The sequence below is a fragment of the Artemia sp. Qi Xiang Cuo genome, chromosome 20, assembly GCF_049724085.1.
Source record: "Artemia sp. Qi Xiang Cuo chromosome 20, ASM4972408v1, whole genome shotgun sequence".
Classification (NCBI taxonomy): Eukaryota; Metazoa; Arthropoda; class Branchiopoda; order Anostraca; family Artemiidae; genus Artemia; species Artemia sp. Qi Xiang Cuo.
This window is the reverse complement of record NC_142813.1, coordinates 29,903,254-29,917,813: the sequence shown is the minus strand read 5'-3', so window position 1 is coordinate 29,917,813 and position 14,560 is coordinate 29,903,254. Positions and strand designations below refer to the sequence as shown.

Below are 14,560 nucleotides of genomic sequence, written 5' to 3'. Positions count from 1 at the left end.
TTTGTGTAAGTTTTGTGTGTGTGTTTTTGTGTGTTTGTATGTTTTTGTGTGTTTGTTAGTTTTTGTGTGTTTTTTTGGTTGTTTGTGGTTGTATGTTTTTGTATTTGTGTAAGTTTTTGTGTGTGTGTATTTTTTTATGTGTGTGTAAGTTTTTTTGTGTTTGTGTCAGTTTGTATGTGTGTGTAAGTTTCTGTGTGTGTATGTTTTTTTGTGTGTAAGTTTTGTGTTTATGTAGTTTTGTGTGTGTGTAAGTTTGTTTTTGTGTGTAAGTTTTTTTGTGTGTGTGTGTAAGTTGTGTGTGTGTGTGTGTGTGTATGTGTAATTTTGTGTGTTTTTGTTAGTTTGTTTTTGTGTTTGTGTTAGTTTTTGTGTGTGTGTTAGTTTTTTTGTGTGTTTGTATTTTTTTGTGTGCTTTTAAGTTTTTGTATTTATTTAATTGTTTGTGTGAGTTTAAGTTTTTGTGTGTGTGTGTATTTTTTTGTGTGTGTGTAATTATTTGTATATGTGTAAGTTTTTGTTTGTGCTTTAGTAATATTTTGTGTGTGTAAGTTTTTGTTTGTTTGTAAGTTTTTTTGTGTTTTTAAGTTTTTGTGGGTTTTATTTTGTGTTTTTTGTTTATTGTTTGTGTGTGGGTGTATTCGTGTTTGTTTTTTTAAGTTTTTGTGTGTGTGTTAGTTTTTGTGTGTGTGTATGTTTTTGTTTGTTGGCTAGTTTTTTTTGTGTGTGTAAGTTTTTGTGTGTGTGTTAGTTTTTGATGGTTCTTCATTCTGTGTGAGTTTTTAATTTTAGTTTGTTAGTGTAAGTATTTGTGACTGTTTTAGTTTTGTTTGTTTTTTATTTTTTTTGCGCGTTTTAGTTTTTGTGTGTGTGTAAGTTTTTGTGTTTGTGTAAGTTTTTTTGTGGGCTTAAGTTTTTGTTTGTGTGTGTGTTATCGTTTGTGTGTGTGTGAGTTTTTGTGTGTGTACCGATATCAATTCTATTTTCATAAAAAAATATAAAAATTTCCACTTCAATTCAGATTTTTCTCAAACAGATGAAAGAATTTAAAATACTGTTCTAAATTTTTCATAGAAGATAGAAAAGTTCAAGTTCTCTTCTGAATTCTACCAAAGAACATAATTTAATTCTAATTTCTCCAGAGAAAAGAAAAAGCTTCCACTTCAGTTTTAAGTTCACCAAGACATGAAAAATTTAAAGTTCACTTGTAAATTTTTCAGTAGAAGATAGTAAAAGTTATACTATGATTCTGATTATTTTCCATGAAGATAAAAAGTTTCACTTTAATTCGAAATTTTCTTAAATTCAATTTCGACTTTTCTGAAAGAGATAAAAAACTTAAAATTCTGTTCCAAATATTTTCCCGGAAGAAGAAAAGTTCAACTTCGATTCTGAATTTTTTCAATGAAAATGAACTAAGTTATTGATCAATTCTATTTTCCTAAAATAATATAAAATTTTACACTTCAATTCATATTTTTCTCAAAAATATTATAAAATTTAAAATACTGTTCAAAATTTTTCTTACAAGATAGACAAGTTCAAGTTCTCATCTGAATTTTACCAAAGAAATTAATTCAATTCTAATTCCTGCAGAGAAAATAAAAAGCTTACACTTCAGTTTTAAGTTGACCAAGACATAAAAAATTTAAACTTAACTTCTAAATTTTAAAGTAGAAGATACGAAACGTTTTACTATGACTGTGATGATTTCCCGTGAAGATGAAAATTTTCGCTTTAATTCTAAATTTTCTTAAATTTAGTTCCGACTTTTCACATAGAGAAGAAACAAATTAAATTTCAGTTCCAAATTTTTAATTGAAGATAGGAAAATTTATCGTGAATATTCAAGTTCTCTTCTGAATTTTACCAAAGAACATAATTCAATTCTAATTTCTCCAGAGAAAATAAAAAGCTTCCACTTCAGTTTTAAGTTGACCAAGACAAAAAATTTAAAGTTCAGTTCTAAATTTTTCCGTAGAAGATATGAAAAGTTATACTATTATTTTGATTATTTTTTATGAATATAAAAAGTTTCACTTTAATTCAAAATTTTCTGAAATTAAAGTCCGACTTTTCTGAATGAGATGAAAAAATTTAAAGATCTGTCCCAAATATTGCACCTGGAAGAAGAAAGGTTAAACTTCGATTTTGAATTTTCTCACTAAAAATGTAATATACTATTGATCAAGTATTTTTTCCCAAAACAATATAAAACGTCGACACTTCAATATAGATTTTTCAAAGATATGAAAAAATTTAAGATACTGTTACAAACTTTTAATTGAATATAGAAAAGTTCAAGTTTTATTCTGAATTTCACCAAATAACACAATTAAATTCTAATTTCTACAGATAAAATAAAAATCTTCCATCGATCATTTTCCTTTAATATGAAAAAATTTTCACATAGAAGATATAAAAAGTTATATTATGATTGTTATTATTTTCTATGAAGATAAAAAATTTCACTTCAGTTTTAATTTTTATCAAATAAGTGAAGAAAATCTCAACGTCTATTCTGAATTTTCGCAATGAAAATGAAAAAAGTTATTGATCATTTCTGTTTTCACAAAATAATATAAAAAGTTTCCACTTCAATTCAGATTTTTCTCAAACATGAAAGAATTTAAAATACTGTTCCAAATTTTTAATAGAAGATAGAAAAGTTCAAGTTATCTTCTGAATTTTACCAAACAACATAATTCAATTCTATTTTCTCCAGAGAAAATAAAAAGCTTCCACTTCACTTTTAAGTTCACCAAGACATGAAAAATTTAAAGTTCACTTCTAAATTTTTCCGTAGAAGATAGAAAAAGTTATACTATGATTGTGATTATTTTCCATGAAGATAAAAAGTTTCACTTTAATTCTAAATTTTCTTAAATTCAGTTCCGTCTTTTCACATAGAGATGAAAAAAATTTAAAGTTCTGTTCCAAATTTTTCATAGAAGATTGGAAAATTTATACTTTGATCGTGAATATTCAAGTTCTCTTCTGAATTTTACCAAAGAACACAATTCAATTCTAATTTCTCCAGATAAAATAAAAAGCTTCCACTTCAGTTTTAAGTTCACCAAGACATGAAAAATTTAAAGTTCACTTCTAAATTTTTTCGTAGAAGATAAGAAAAGTTATACTATGATTCTGTTTATTTTCCATGAAGATAAAAAGTTTCACTTTAATTCTAAATTTTCTTAAATTCAATTCCGACCTTTCTCAAAGAGATGAAAAAATTTTAAGTTCTGTTCCAAATATTTGTCCGAAAGAAGAAAATTTCAATTTTGATTTTGAATTTTCTCAATTAAAATGAAATAAGTTATTGATAAATTATATTTTCTTAAAATAATATAAAAATTTCGACTTCAATTCAGATTTTTCTCAAAGACATTAACAAATTTAAAACATTGTTCCAAATTTTTCACAGAAGATAGAAAAAGATATACTTTGATTGTGAATATTCTTCATGAAGATATGGAACTCCACTTTAATTCTGAGTTTTCTCGAAGAAGTGCAAAATGTACAAGTTCTCTTCTGAATTTTCTTAGAGAAAAAGAAAAAAGTTAGCTCAATTCTGAAATTTACCATTGAAAATGAAAAAGCTTCCATTTCAGTTCCTAATTTCTCAAAGACATAAAAATTTAAAGTTCAATTTTAAATTTTTCCTTAGAAGATAGGAATGACTATACTATGATTGTGACTATTTACCATGAGGATTAAAACTTTCGCTTTTTTTCTAATTTTTGTTAAATTCGGTTCACTCATCTAACAACCAACAACAAGAGGTTAGGTTAGGTTAGTTATAAATAAATATTAATAAATAATTATAAACATTTCTACATGTTTAAGTTAGGTTAGGTTAGTTAAACTTATCACGAGCGCTCAAGATAAGATAAACTAACATAACTTAAACATGGTACAAATATTAAATTAGGTTAGGTTAGAATAGATTAAGTTAGGTTAGGTTAAGTTACGTTAGGTTAGCCTACGAACGGGTAAGTACATAGCCTACGCTACACTACCTTACCAAACCTAGCTTAATCTATTCTAGCATAACCTAATTTAATCTTTGTACCGTGTTTAATATAGATTATTTTCGCTTATCATGAGCGCTCGTGATAAGTTTACCTAACCTAACCTAACTTAAACATGGAGAAATGTTTCTAATTATTTATTAATATTTATTTATACCTAACCTGACCTAACCTATTGTTTTTGGTGCTTAGATGAATGAACTGAATTTAAGAAAAATTAGAAATAAAGTAAAAATTATAATCTTTATGGTAAATAGTCCCAATCATAGTTTAGCCATCCCTATCTTCTATGGAAAAATTTTGAATTGAACTTTAAATTTTTTATGTCTTTGAGAAATTAGTAACTGAAATGGAGTCTATTTAATTTTCAATTTTATATTTCATTAATGAACTAACTTTTTTTCTCTTCTCAAAGCGAATTCCGGAGAAAAATTGTTCACCGTGCACTTCCTCAAGAACCCTGAGCATCAAGTTGGATATTATAGCCGAACTGACGAGTCTTCAAGATCAAAGAAATAACTTTCCTATCTAATAAGGAACATGCGGTGCACAGTTTTAAATTTTTTCATCTCTTTGAGAAAAATCTGAATTGAAGTCGAAAATTTTATATTATTTTATGAAAATAGAATTGATCAATAAATTATATCATTTTCACTGAGAAAATTCAGAATCTAAATTTAACTTTTACTCTCCCGGAAAAATATTTGGAACAGAACTTTAAATTTTTCATATCTTTTTTAATGTTTGGAATTGAATTTAGGAAAATTTAGAATTAAAGTGAAACTTTTTATCTTCATGAAAATAATCAAAATCATAGTATAACTTTTCTTATCTTCTATTAAAAAACTTATAACTGAATTTTAAATATTTTGTGTCTTGGTGAACTTAAAACTGATGTGGTAGCTTTTTATTTTCTCTGGAGAAATTAGAATTGAATTATGTTGTTTTGTAAAATTAGTAATAGAATTTGAACTTTTCTATCTTCTATGAAAAAAATTGGAACTTTATATTAAATTTTTTAATATGTTTGAGAAAAATATGAATTAAATTGGAAAATTTGTTTATTATTAACTGTAAATACAATTGATCAAAACTTTGTTTTATTTTCATTGCGAAAATTCAGAATCAAAGTTGAACTTTTTTTCAGTTCTTTGAGAAAATTTAAAATTGAATTGAAACTATTTATCTTCATATAAAATAATCACAGTCATAGTATAACTTTTTCTATCTTCTAAGGAAATTTTTTTTATCTTCATGGAAAATAATTTGTGGAAGCTTTTTATTTTCTCTGGAGAAATGAAAATTGAATTATTTTCTATGGTAAAATTCAGAATAGAACTTGAAATTTTATATATTCTATAAAAAATTTGAATCAGTATTATAAAAATTTTAATCTCTTTGAGAAAAATATGAACTGAAGTGGCAACTTCTTATATTGTTGTGTTAAAAAAGAGTTGATAAATAAGATATTACATTTTTAGTGAGAATATTCAGAATCGAAGTTGAACCTTTCTTCTTCCAGGTGAAATATTTGGGACAGATCTTTAAATTTTTTCATCTCAGTGAGAAAAGTCGGAATTTAATTTCAGAAAATGAATAATTAAAGTGAAACTTTTTATACTCATAGAAAATAATCAAAATTATATTATAACTTTTCAAATCTTCTACGGAAAAAATTAGAACTTAAATTTAGATTTTTTGTGTCTTGGTGAACTTAAAAATGAAGAGGAAGCTTTTTATTTTTTCTGGAAAAATTAGAATTGAATTAAGTTCTTTGTTAAAATTCAGAAGAGAACTTGAATATTCAAAATCAAAATATAAATTGTACTATCTTCAATGAAAAATTTGGAACTGAACTTTAAATTTTTTCTTCTCTATTTGAAAAGTCGGAGCTGAATTTAAGAAAATTTAGAATAAAAGTGAAACTTTTTATCTTCACTGAAAATAATCACAATCAGAGTAAAACTTTTTGTTTCTTATACGGTCAAATTTAGAACTGAACTTTTAATTTTTTATGTCTTGGTCAACTTAAACTGAAGTAGAAGCTATTCATTTTCTTTTGAGAAATTATAATTGAATTAGTTTCTTTTGTAAAATTCATATGAGAACTTGAACTTTTCTATGTTGTAAGAAAAATTTGGAACTGTATTTTGAATTTTATTATTTTTTTGAGAAAAATTTGAATTGAACTGTAAAATTTTATATTATTTTAGAAAAATAGAATCGATAAATAGATTATTTCATTTTCATTGAGAAAATTCAGAATCGAAGTTGAACTTTTCTTCTTCCGGGAAAATATTTGGAACAGAAATTTAAATTTTTTCATCTCTTTGAGAAAGGTCGGAATTGAATTTAAGAAAATTTAGAATTAAAGTGAAACTTTTTATCTTCATGGAAAATAATCAGAATCATAGTATAACTTTTACTATCTTCTACGGAAAAATTTAGAAGTAAACTTTAAATTTTTCATGTATTGGGGAACTTTAAACTGAAGTGGAAGTTTTTTATTTTCTCTGGAGAAATTAGAATTGAATTATGTTCTTTGGTAAAATTCAGAAGAGAACTTGAACTTTTCTATCTTCTATGAAAAATTTAGAACAGTATTTTAAATTCTTTCATCTGTTTGAGAAAAATTTGAATTGAAGTGGAAATTTTTATATTATTTTAGGAAAATAGAATTGATATGGGTACACACACAAAAACTTACACACACACAAAATCTTACACGCACACAAAAAATTAAAAACACAAACAAAATAAAAAACACACAAAAACTTAAACACACACAAAAAATTAAAAGCACTAAAACGAATAAACACAAACACTAACTAGAACACAAAAATAAAAATACACACACACACAAAAACTTACACACGCACAAAAAATTACAAAAAAACAAAAAATAAAAAACAAAATAAAAAATACACAAACAAAAAAAAATTACGCAAAAAAAAAAAATTAAAAACAAAAAAAAACTTACACACACAAAAAAAAATACACCCACACAAAAAAACTAACACACACAAACAAAAATAGAAACACACAATCAAAATAACACACACACAAAAACTTACACACACACAAAAAATAACACACACAAAAACTTAAACACACACACACAAAAACTTACACACACACAAAATAACACACACAAAAAAACACACACAAACACAAAAACTTACACACACAAAAAAAATTACACACACACAAAAACTTACACACACAAAACTACACACACAAAAAATCTTAGAAAAATACAAACTATTACACACACAAAAAAACTTGCACACACAAAAAAACTTACACACACACAAGAAATAGCAAACACAGATAGACTTACTAAACACACATAAACTTACACACATACACAAAATCAAACACATACCAACACAAAAACTTACAAACACAAACAAGATTACACAAACAAATAAACTTACATACACAAACAAAAACAAACACACACAAAAACATACTCACACACAAAAACTTAAACACAAACAAAAAATAAAACACACACAAAAACTTACACACACAAAAACTCAAACACACACAAAAACTTACACACACACAAAAACTTACACAAACACAAAAATTTACAAGCACACAAAGACTTACAAAAACACAAAAACTTACACAAAAAAAAAGACTCACACACACACAAAAACTTAAACACAAAAACAAACTTACACACACACACAAAACTTACACACACAAAAACTTACACACACAAAAAAACTTACACACAAAAAAAATAATACACACACACAAAAAATTAAACACACACTCACACATACACACAATTACTTACACACACACACACACACACATAAACTGACAAACACACACAGAAACTTACACACACATAAAAACTACACACACACACAAAAACTTACACACACACACAAAACTTACACACACACACACAAAACTTACGCACACACAAGACTACACACACATAAAAACTTACACACACACGAAAACTTACACACACACAAAAACTTACACACACAAAAACTCAAACACAAAAAAAAACAAACACACACACAAAAACTTACACACACACACAAAAACTTAAACACACAAAAAAACATACACACACACAAAAAAACTTACACACACACAAAAACTTAAAGACACATAAAAACTTACACACACAAAAAAACTTACATACACACAAAAACTTACATATACACAAAAACCTTACACACACAAAAACTTACAAACACACAAAAACTTACACACACACAAAAACTTACACATGCACAAAAACTTACACACACAAAAACTTACACACACAAAAACTTAAACACACACTACATACACACAAAAACTTACATACACACAAAAACCTTACATACATACAAAAAACTTACATACACACACAAAAACTTACACACACATAAAAACTTACACACACACAAAAAAAACTTACACACACAAAAACTTAAACACACACAAAAACTTACACACACACAAAGAACTTACACACACACTTACACACACACAAAAACTTACACACTCATAAAAACTTACACTCAGACACGAAAACTTACACACACAAAAAAACTTACACACACAAAAAAACTTACATACACAAAAAAACTTACATACACAAAAAAAAATTACACACACAAAAAACTTAAATACACAAAAAAAAATTACACACACACAAAAAATTACACACTCAAAAAAAAAACTTACACACACACAAAAACTTACACACACAAAAACTTAAACACACACAAAAACTTACACACACACAAAAACTTATTACACACACATACACACACGAAAATTTTATATTATTTTATGAAAATAGAATTTATATGTGCACACACAAAAAAACTCGCACACACACAAAAACTTACACACACACACAAACAAAAACTCTAAGCTAAGACTCTAAGCTAAAAACTCTAAATTCTTAACTAAAACTAAACTAAACTAGAACTCTAACTGAAACTCTAAGGTAAAACATCAAACTCTTAACTATAACTAAACTAAACTATAACTCTAACAGAAAAAACTCTAAGCTAAGACTAAGCTAAAACTCTAAACTATACTAAACTAGAACTTCAATAAAAACTCTAAGCTAAAAACTCTAAACTCTTAACTAAAACTAAACTAGAACTCTAACTGAAACTCATAGGTAAAAAATCAAACTCTTATATAAAATTAAAATAAAATACAAATCTAACAAAAAAAAAAAACAACTCTAAGCTAAAATTCTAAAATCTTAACTAAAACTAAACTAAACTAGAACTCAAATTAAAACTCTAAGCTAAGACTCTAAGGTAAAAGACCAAACTCTTAACTAAAACTAAACTAAAACTCTAACTGAAACTCAAAGGTAAAAAAATCAAACTCTTAACTAAAATTAAACTAAACTAGAACTCTAACAAAAAAACTCTAAGCTAAGACTAAGCTAAAACTCTAAACTCTGAAATAAAATTAAAATAAACTAGAACTCTAACAAAAACTCTAAGCTACGACTCTAAGCTAAAACTCTAAACTATTAACTAAAACTAAACTAAACTAGAACTTCAACAAAAACTCTAAGCTAAGACTCTAAGCTAAAAACTTTAAAATCTTAAATAAAAATAAACTAAAATATAACTATAAATTAAACTATAATTTAAGAAAAAAAAATAATAAATAAAATTAAAATAAGCTATATCTCTAACAAAAAACTCTATGCTATAACTCAAAGATAAAAATAAAAACTATTAAAAAAAACTAAACTAAACTAAACTAGAATTTCAATAAAAACTCTAAGCTAAAAACTCTAAATTCTTAACTAAAACTAAACAAGAACTCTAACTGAAACTCAAAGGTAAAACATCAAACTCTTAACTAAAATTAAAGTAAACTAGGACTCTAACAAAAAGCGGCGCATCCCTGCGGCGTACCCCTGCGGCGCATCCCTGCGGCGCATCCCTGCGGTGCTTCTCCGACCGGCGGCGCATCCCCCTGCGGCGCATCCCCATGTGGCGCATTCCTGGCCCGCGGCACTTCTCGGGCCCGGGGGACCTTTGAGGACCGGGGGGAGGGCCTCTGGGGTCCGGGGGGTGGGGGGCCCTTGGGGGGTCCGGGGCCCTTTGAGGACCAGAGGAGGGCCTTTGAGGGTCTGAGGAGGGCGTTTGGGGGGCTGGGGCTCTTTGGGAGCTTGGGGGACCTTTGAGTACCGGGGGCTTCCTTCGGGGTTGGGGTGGGGGATCGGAACCCTTTGGGGTTGGGGTAGAGGACCTCACAACACTGTTCAAATGGAACTTGTGTATTATAACGACCACAGAGTTTCACCCTCAAATACTCTTCTAAAACCTTTCCTAAAATCTTCTTTCAAAATGTCTCTAAATATTTCGCCGAAATAATCCCATAAAATTGATAAAACGGTTTCGCCCAAATAATCCCTAAACGTAATTTCAGCGTGTTCCTTTTGTTTGGCAACTCTGCGCTAACGCATTTCAAATTTCTAGGAAACCCTTTCCTACGTTAATCTCTTCATCTCATAAATTTTCCTAGCTAAACTATTAGGGTTTCGTTAGAATATCAATTTATCTCCCCGACTTAAAGCTCCGTGAAGCCGTATTTAACATTCGCTGAGAGCGTGCACTTACAACAATAACAACAACAACATTGACCTTGACATTTGCCTCGGAAACAACAACAAATACTATTTCTGGATCATAACATTCGCTGAGAGCGTGCCAAAAACACACCTGGAGAAAGAGACCATGGAGAAAGAGGTCATTGACCCCATTAACCACGTGTTCTCCCTAATGACTCTATGCCCATATATGGTGTACTCGTGGGAGTTTTAAAAAAATGTGTCCGGATCGGGATTCGAATGGGTATTGTACTCGTGGGAGATATTATGGCCATTCTACTCGAATCTGCTTCCCTAGCTTCAGTGTATCCGCTACCATATGATGTCAATTATTTTCTAATTTTCTTTGCTGAGGACAGTGCATAATGGAATTGACCGTTCCTATCCTATACATAAATGTTGTCTCTGGTGTGTTCCTTGTCTGTCGGTTCGGTTAGCTACCCAAATGAAATGTGGTTTTGTAAGTGTCAAAGATAAGTGCCAAAGAGGCATATCAGTTTTTTGCATATCCCACGAATCTTGTTATTATGGCATTGGAATGCCAATCCAACATTTAAAATAGTAACTTATCAACTTCTACCACTTAACTCTTCAATTAAGTACAGTGCTAGTGAGTGACAAAATTAGTAAAAAGTAGAGATTTGAAAATAATATGTAGGTCTTTTTCACGACCGTAGGCTTGAGAATCGTATTTGTAGTAGATAAGCATGATCAGTTGAGAGTATTGTAGCTTTGTCGACTATTTAGTTTTTGTTAAGTGTTCTTTTAGTGTTTGATACATAGGGATGCTTTAAGGTACGGCTACTCTAGAAAAGGGTATGGTCCTTATGAAATAATTAGTAGTATATCTAGTATCATAATATAGAACAAATATTACAAGAAAATACATGTTAAGAATTCTACAACATTACGTGTTTAATGTTACTTATGCTGTGCATGTTACGTAACCCTTAAGTAGCTTTTATGAGTTTAAAAACAGTAATAATCGTTTTTGTAACCGTAAAAAAGCGTCAGTACGAGTTACTATGACAGCAGGGACAGATAGATGTAGGGAGTTTAAATTTAAGTTACCATGTTACCCAGACTTCAAACTGGCAGGAAAACCGACTATATTAGATTTATCTTTTTGTTTGAAGATTTCTTTATTAAAAAAAAAAAAAAAAAAAATTACATTACAGAATTCAAAATCACATTGTTTCTGGCAGTTTATGTTTATGCTTAAATTTATATGAAAACATTGAATTTGAGTCATGAAATATTTAAATGTTTTTATACACTGCTATTATAGCTGCTGCTTATCCGCAGCATCAAACCGCCTTATTGACATATCCAGACACGCTCCTCGTCCGCCCCACTGTTGTAAAAGCCACTTTTTACTCCCTCCCACAAAGTTAATAGTTCCTTTAAATGTTTTTTTTTATCTCTTTCCACCTTCATTTGAAGATGTACCACTTTTTGTTTCGTCTGATAGGAATTGCCAAAAAAGCACTATCTTAGGCTATCTTTAATTCTTTATTCGTAAAACGTGACTCAACTTTCTAACTTTTCTTTTGTTGCACCTCTAGACACTGGGACCGAGTCATGTGTTGCTACAGCTTATTCTTTAATATATGACTGCTCAACTGAGTACATAAAACTATCATTGGACTGTTTATCTGGGGAACATCATTTACGCCTTTATTAAAAAACAACAGTTTAAAATTATTTAGGAAATTTTACTATCAATTATATCAACAACTTAGTTCGATTAAAAAGATTGAGATTACTATACTTGTACCTTCACACAGAGAGAGGAGGACTCAATCCCCCGAAAGGAATGAGTCTTGTTCTTTACACCAAAAATTACTCCTTGAAAGAAAATGTGATTCCCATCGCTCTGAAAGCTTAGACAGGTCTGCAACTGTTCTGAAGTACAACTTTTAAGCATAATTAGTTAAATTCGGTATAAAACCCTGTTTATATCCCTGATAAAAAAATTAATTCTAAGTAAATCAATAAAGATTGATATTTTTTCTAGCTTCCAAAGATACCACATTTTCATGAAACAGTCAAAGGAGTTCCCAATTCATAGTGCCATTATATTTGTAAAAGAGATGTTCTGTCTTGTTGTGAAGAGAGGTGTTAAGTGTAATCCGGTCAAAATTTCGAGTTATATTAGTAAACTTGTATTTTTACCTGCGTAAGGCTGAAAACAAACAAGTAAAAATAACATACTCATGTACTGTGTAGTATCATCTAATGTTAAAAGATGATCAGCTTAATGTCAAGGCTATACTAGAGACAGGAGAAAGGGGACCAGTTTGGAAACACCTTGGGCTGAGAAAAAGTGCATAAAATTGCGCATTTTCTGCTTTTGTAATGGACAAAAAGATTGTTTATGTAGCCCTATCCTTAATCAAAAGTCTGAGTATGGGCCGTACGGCTGTGGGATGGCCTTTTAGTGTAGGCTTAACTAACCTGGTGCCGAAATACATATTTAACCTGTATTTATGTTATTGTTTTAAGCTGGAAATTCATTTTCACTCATTCGAAGAACAAAACGAAAAAAGATCATACCTGGCAATGGAAACGGAACATTGAATGACTGAGCAGTGACCAGACAAAGAATCGGCCAGAATAACACATGCTCTATAAGATGTAAATGCCCTACAGCTCGAGTACTTTTTTTTGTGAACCTGAGGTCGCGTTCCATAATTTCCTATCTTTTTGCATGCATTTCGAGGCTTGAACTAAATTTCCTGGAACATAAGCTTTTAAGCTACAGAATATTTTCATGTTTAATTTTTTGAACAGTGACCCTTTCTGTGAGTTAATGTCATTTTCCCAATGTTCTCCATGAGGGTCCTGATGATTATGACGAGCGAACCGCAGAAGGTTAAAAAAAAGACATTTGAGTGTTTCTAATAATTTATAGAATTTATTTTTAATAAAGTGAATACAATAACTTCAAAAGTGTAGCTATCCCCCGTCTTAATTACAAGCTAATTGCATTCGATTTAATCACACAAAATAGGTTTTTGATAAGAAAGCCTTCTGGACTTAATTGTATTTTCCAAATAGAATAATAGACATCTCAGTAAAAGGAAAAATCTTGGTTTCCTTATGTTTTTGGTATTTCCCCCGAATCTTCATAGGCTTTGTAATAATAAAGCTTTCCATATTTATAAAGAAAAGAAATCCAATAAAGGTCATTCTTTCAGTCCATTATCCCTTTTTTGGAACATTTCCAGCTAGGGGATTACTCTCTTTTTGAAAAGCTTTGCTTTTGTTGGCTTCTTGACTTGTGAGGATCGAGGCATTCATCAACAATATGTATGTCTTTCAGATTTGGTTAAGTTCATGATGAGGATCTAATTACGTGTGAAAACAATGGTTGATCACCAAGGGCTTTGGGGAGCAGTGATCCCTTGTGTTTGGTTGTATATGAAAATGGATATAATGATTGCCTCAGCTCTCTTATAAAAGTCTTCAGATTCGATATTGGCAATGTTATAACCATTCAGAGATAGCATGAATTCTTGATTTTCAAAGAAAGAGTAAAGAGGCGTAAATAAAATTGACTTGACTTACTGACTTAAGGCTCCTGCCGAGGGTTCGGTGTAGAGAACGATGAGACTAGGCGCCTCCAGGTTGACCTATCGACAGTATCATTGTTTTTCGTTGCGGTAAAATTTTCGGGTGGAGGGTTGCAGTCCCAACTGACCCTAGGCCTGGGATCTAGTTAGAGCTAGGACTTACCTAGATAAATAAAATTGAAATTGATAGTAAACTTACTAGATAAGTAATTAAAATTGATCTATGTAAAAACTGTATTTTGAAAAAAGGATATTGAAAAAATTCGGATCAGAACAGAAACTTTGCCGGAAATTAGTTTTGAGAAAGAAAAAAATTTAAAATTTTCTGAGAATCGCCCTAAAACTTA

The 14,560-nt window shown here is 29.5% G+C and overlaps 1 protein-coding gene across 1 annotated transcript in view; it reads left to right on the top strand.

Moving 5' to 3' along the window:
* The window catches only part of trol (terribly reduced optic lobes), a 369,703-nt gene that overhangs the window by 145,095 nt on the left and 210,048 nt on the right, over positions 1-14,560 (top strand). The gene's annotated exons all lie outside the window — the stretch shown is intronic.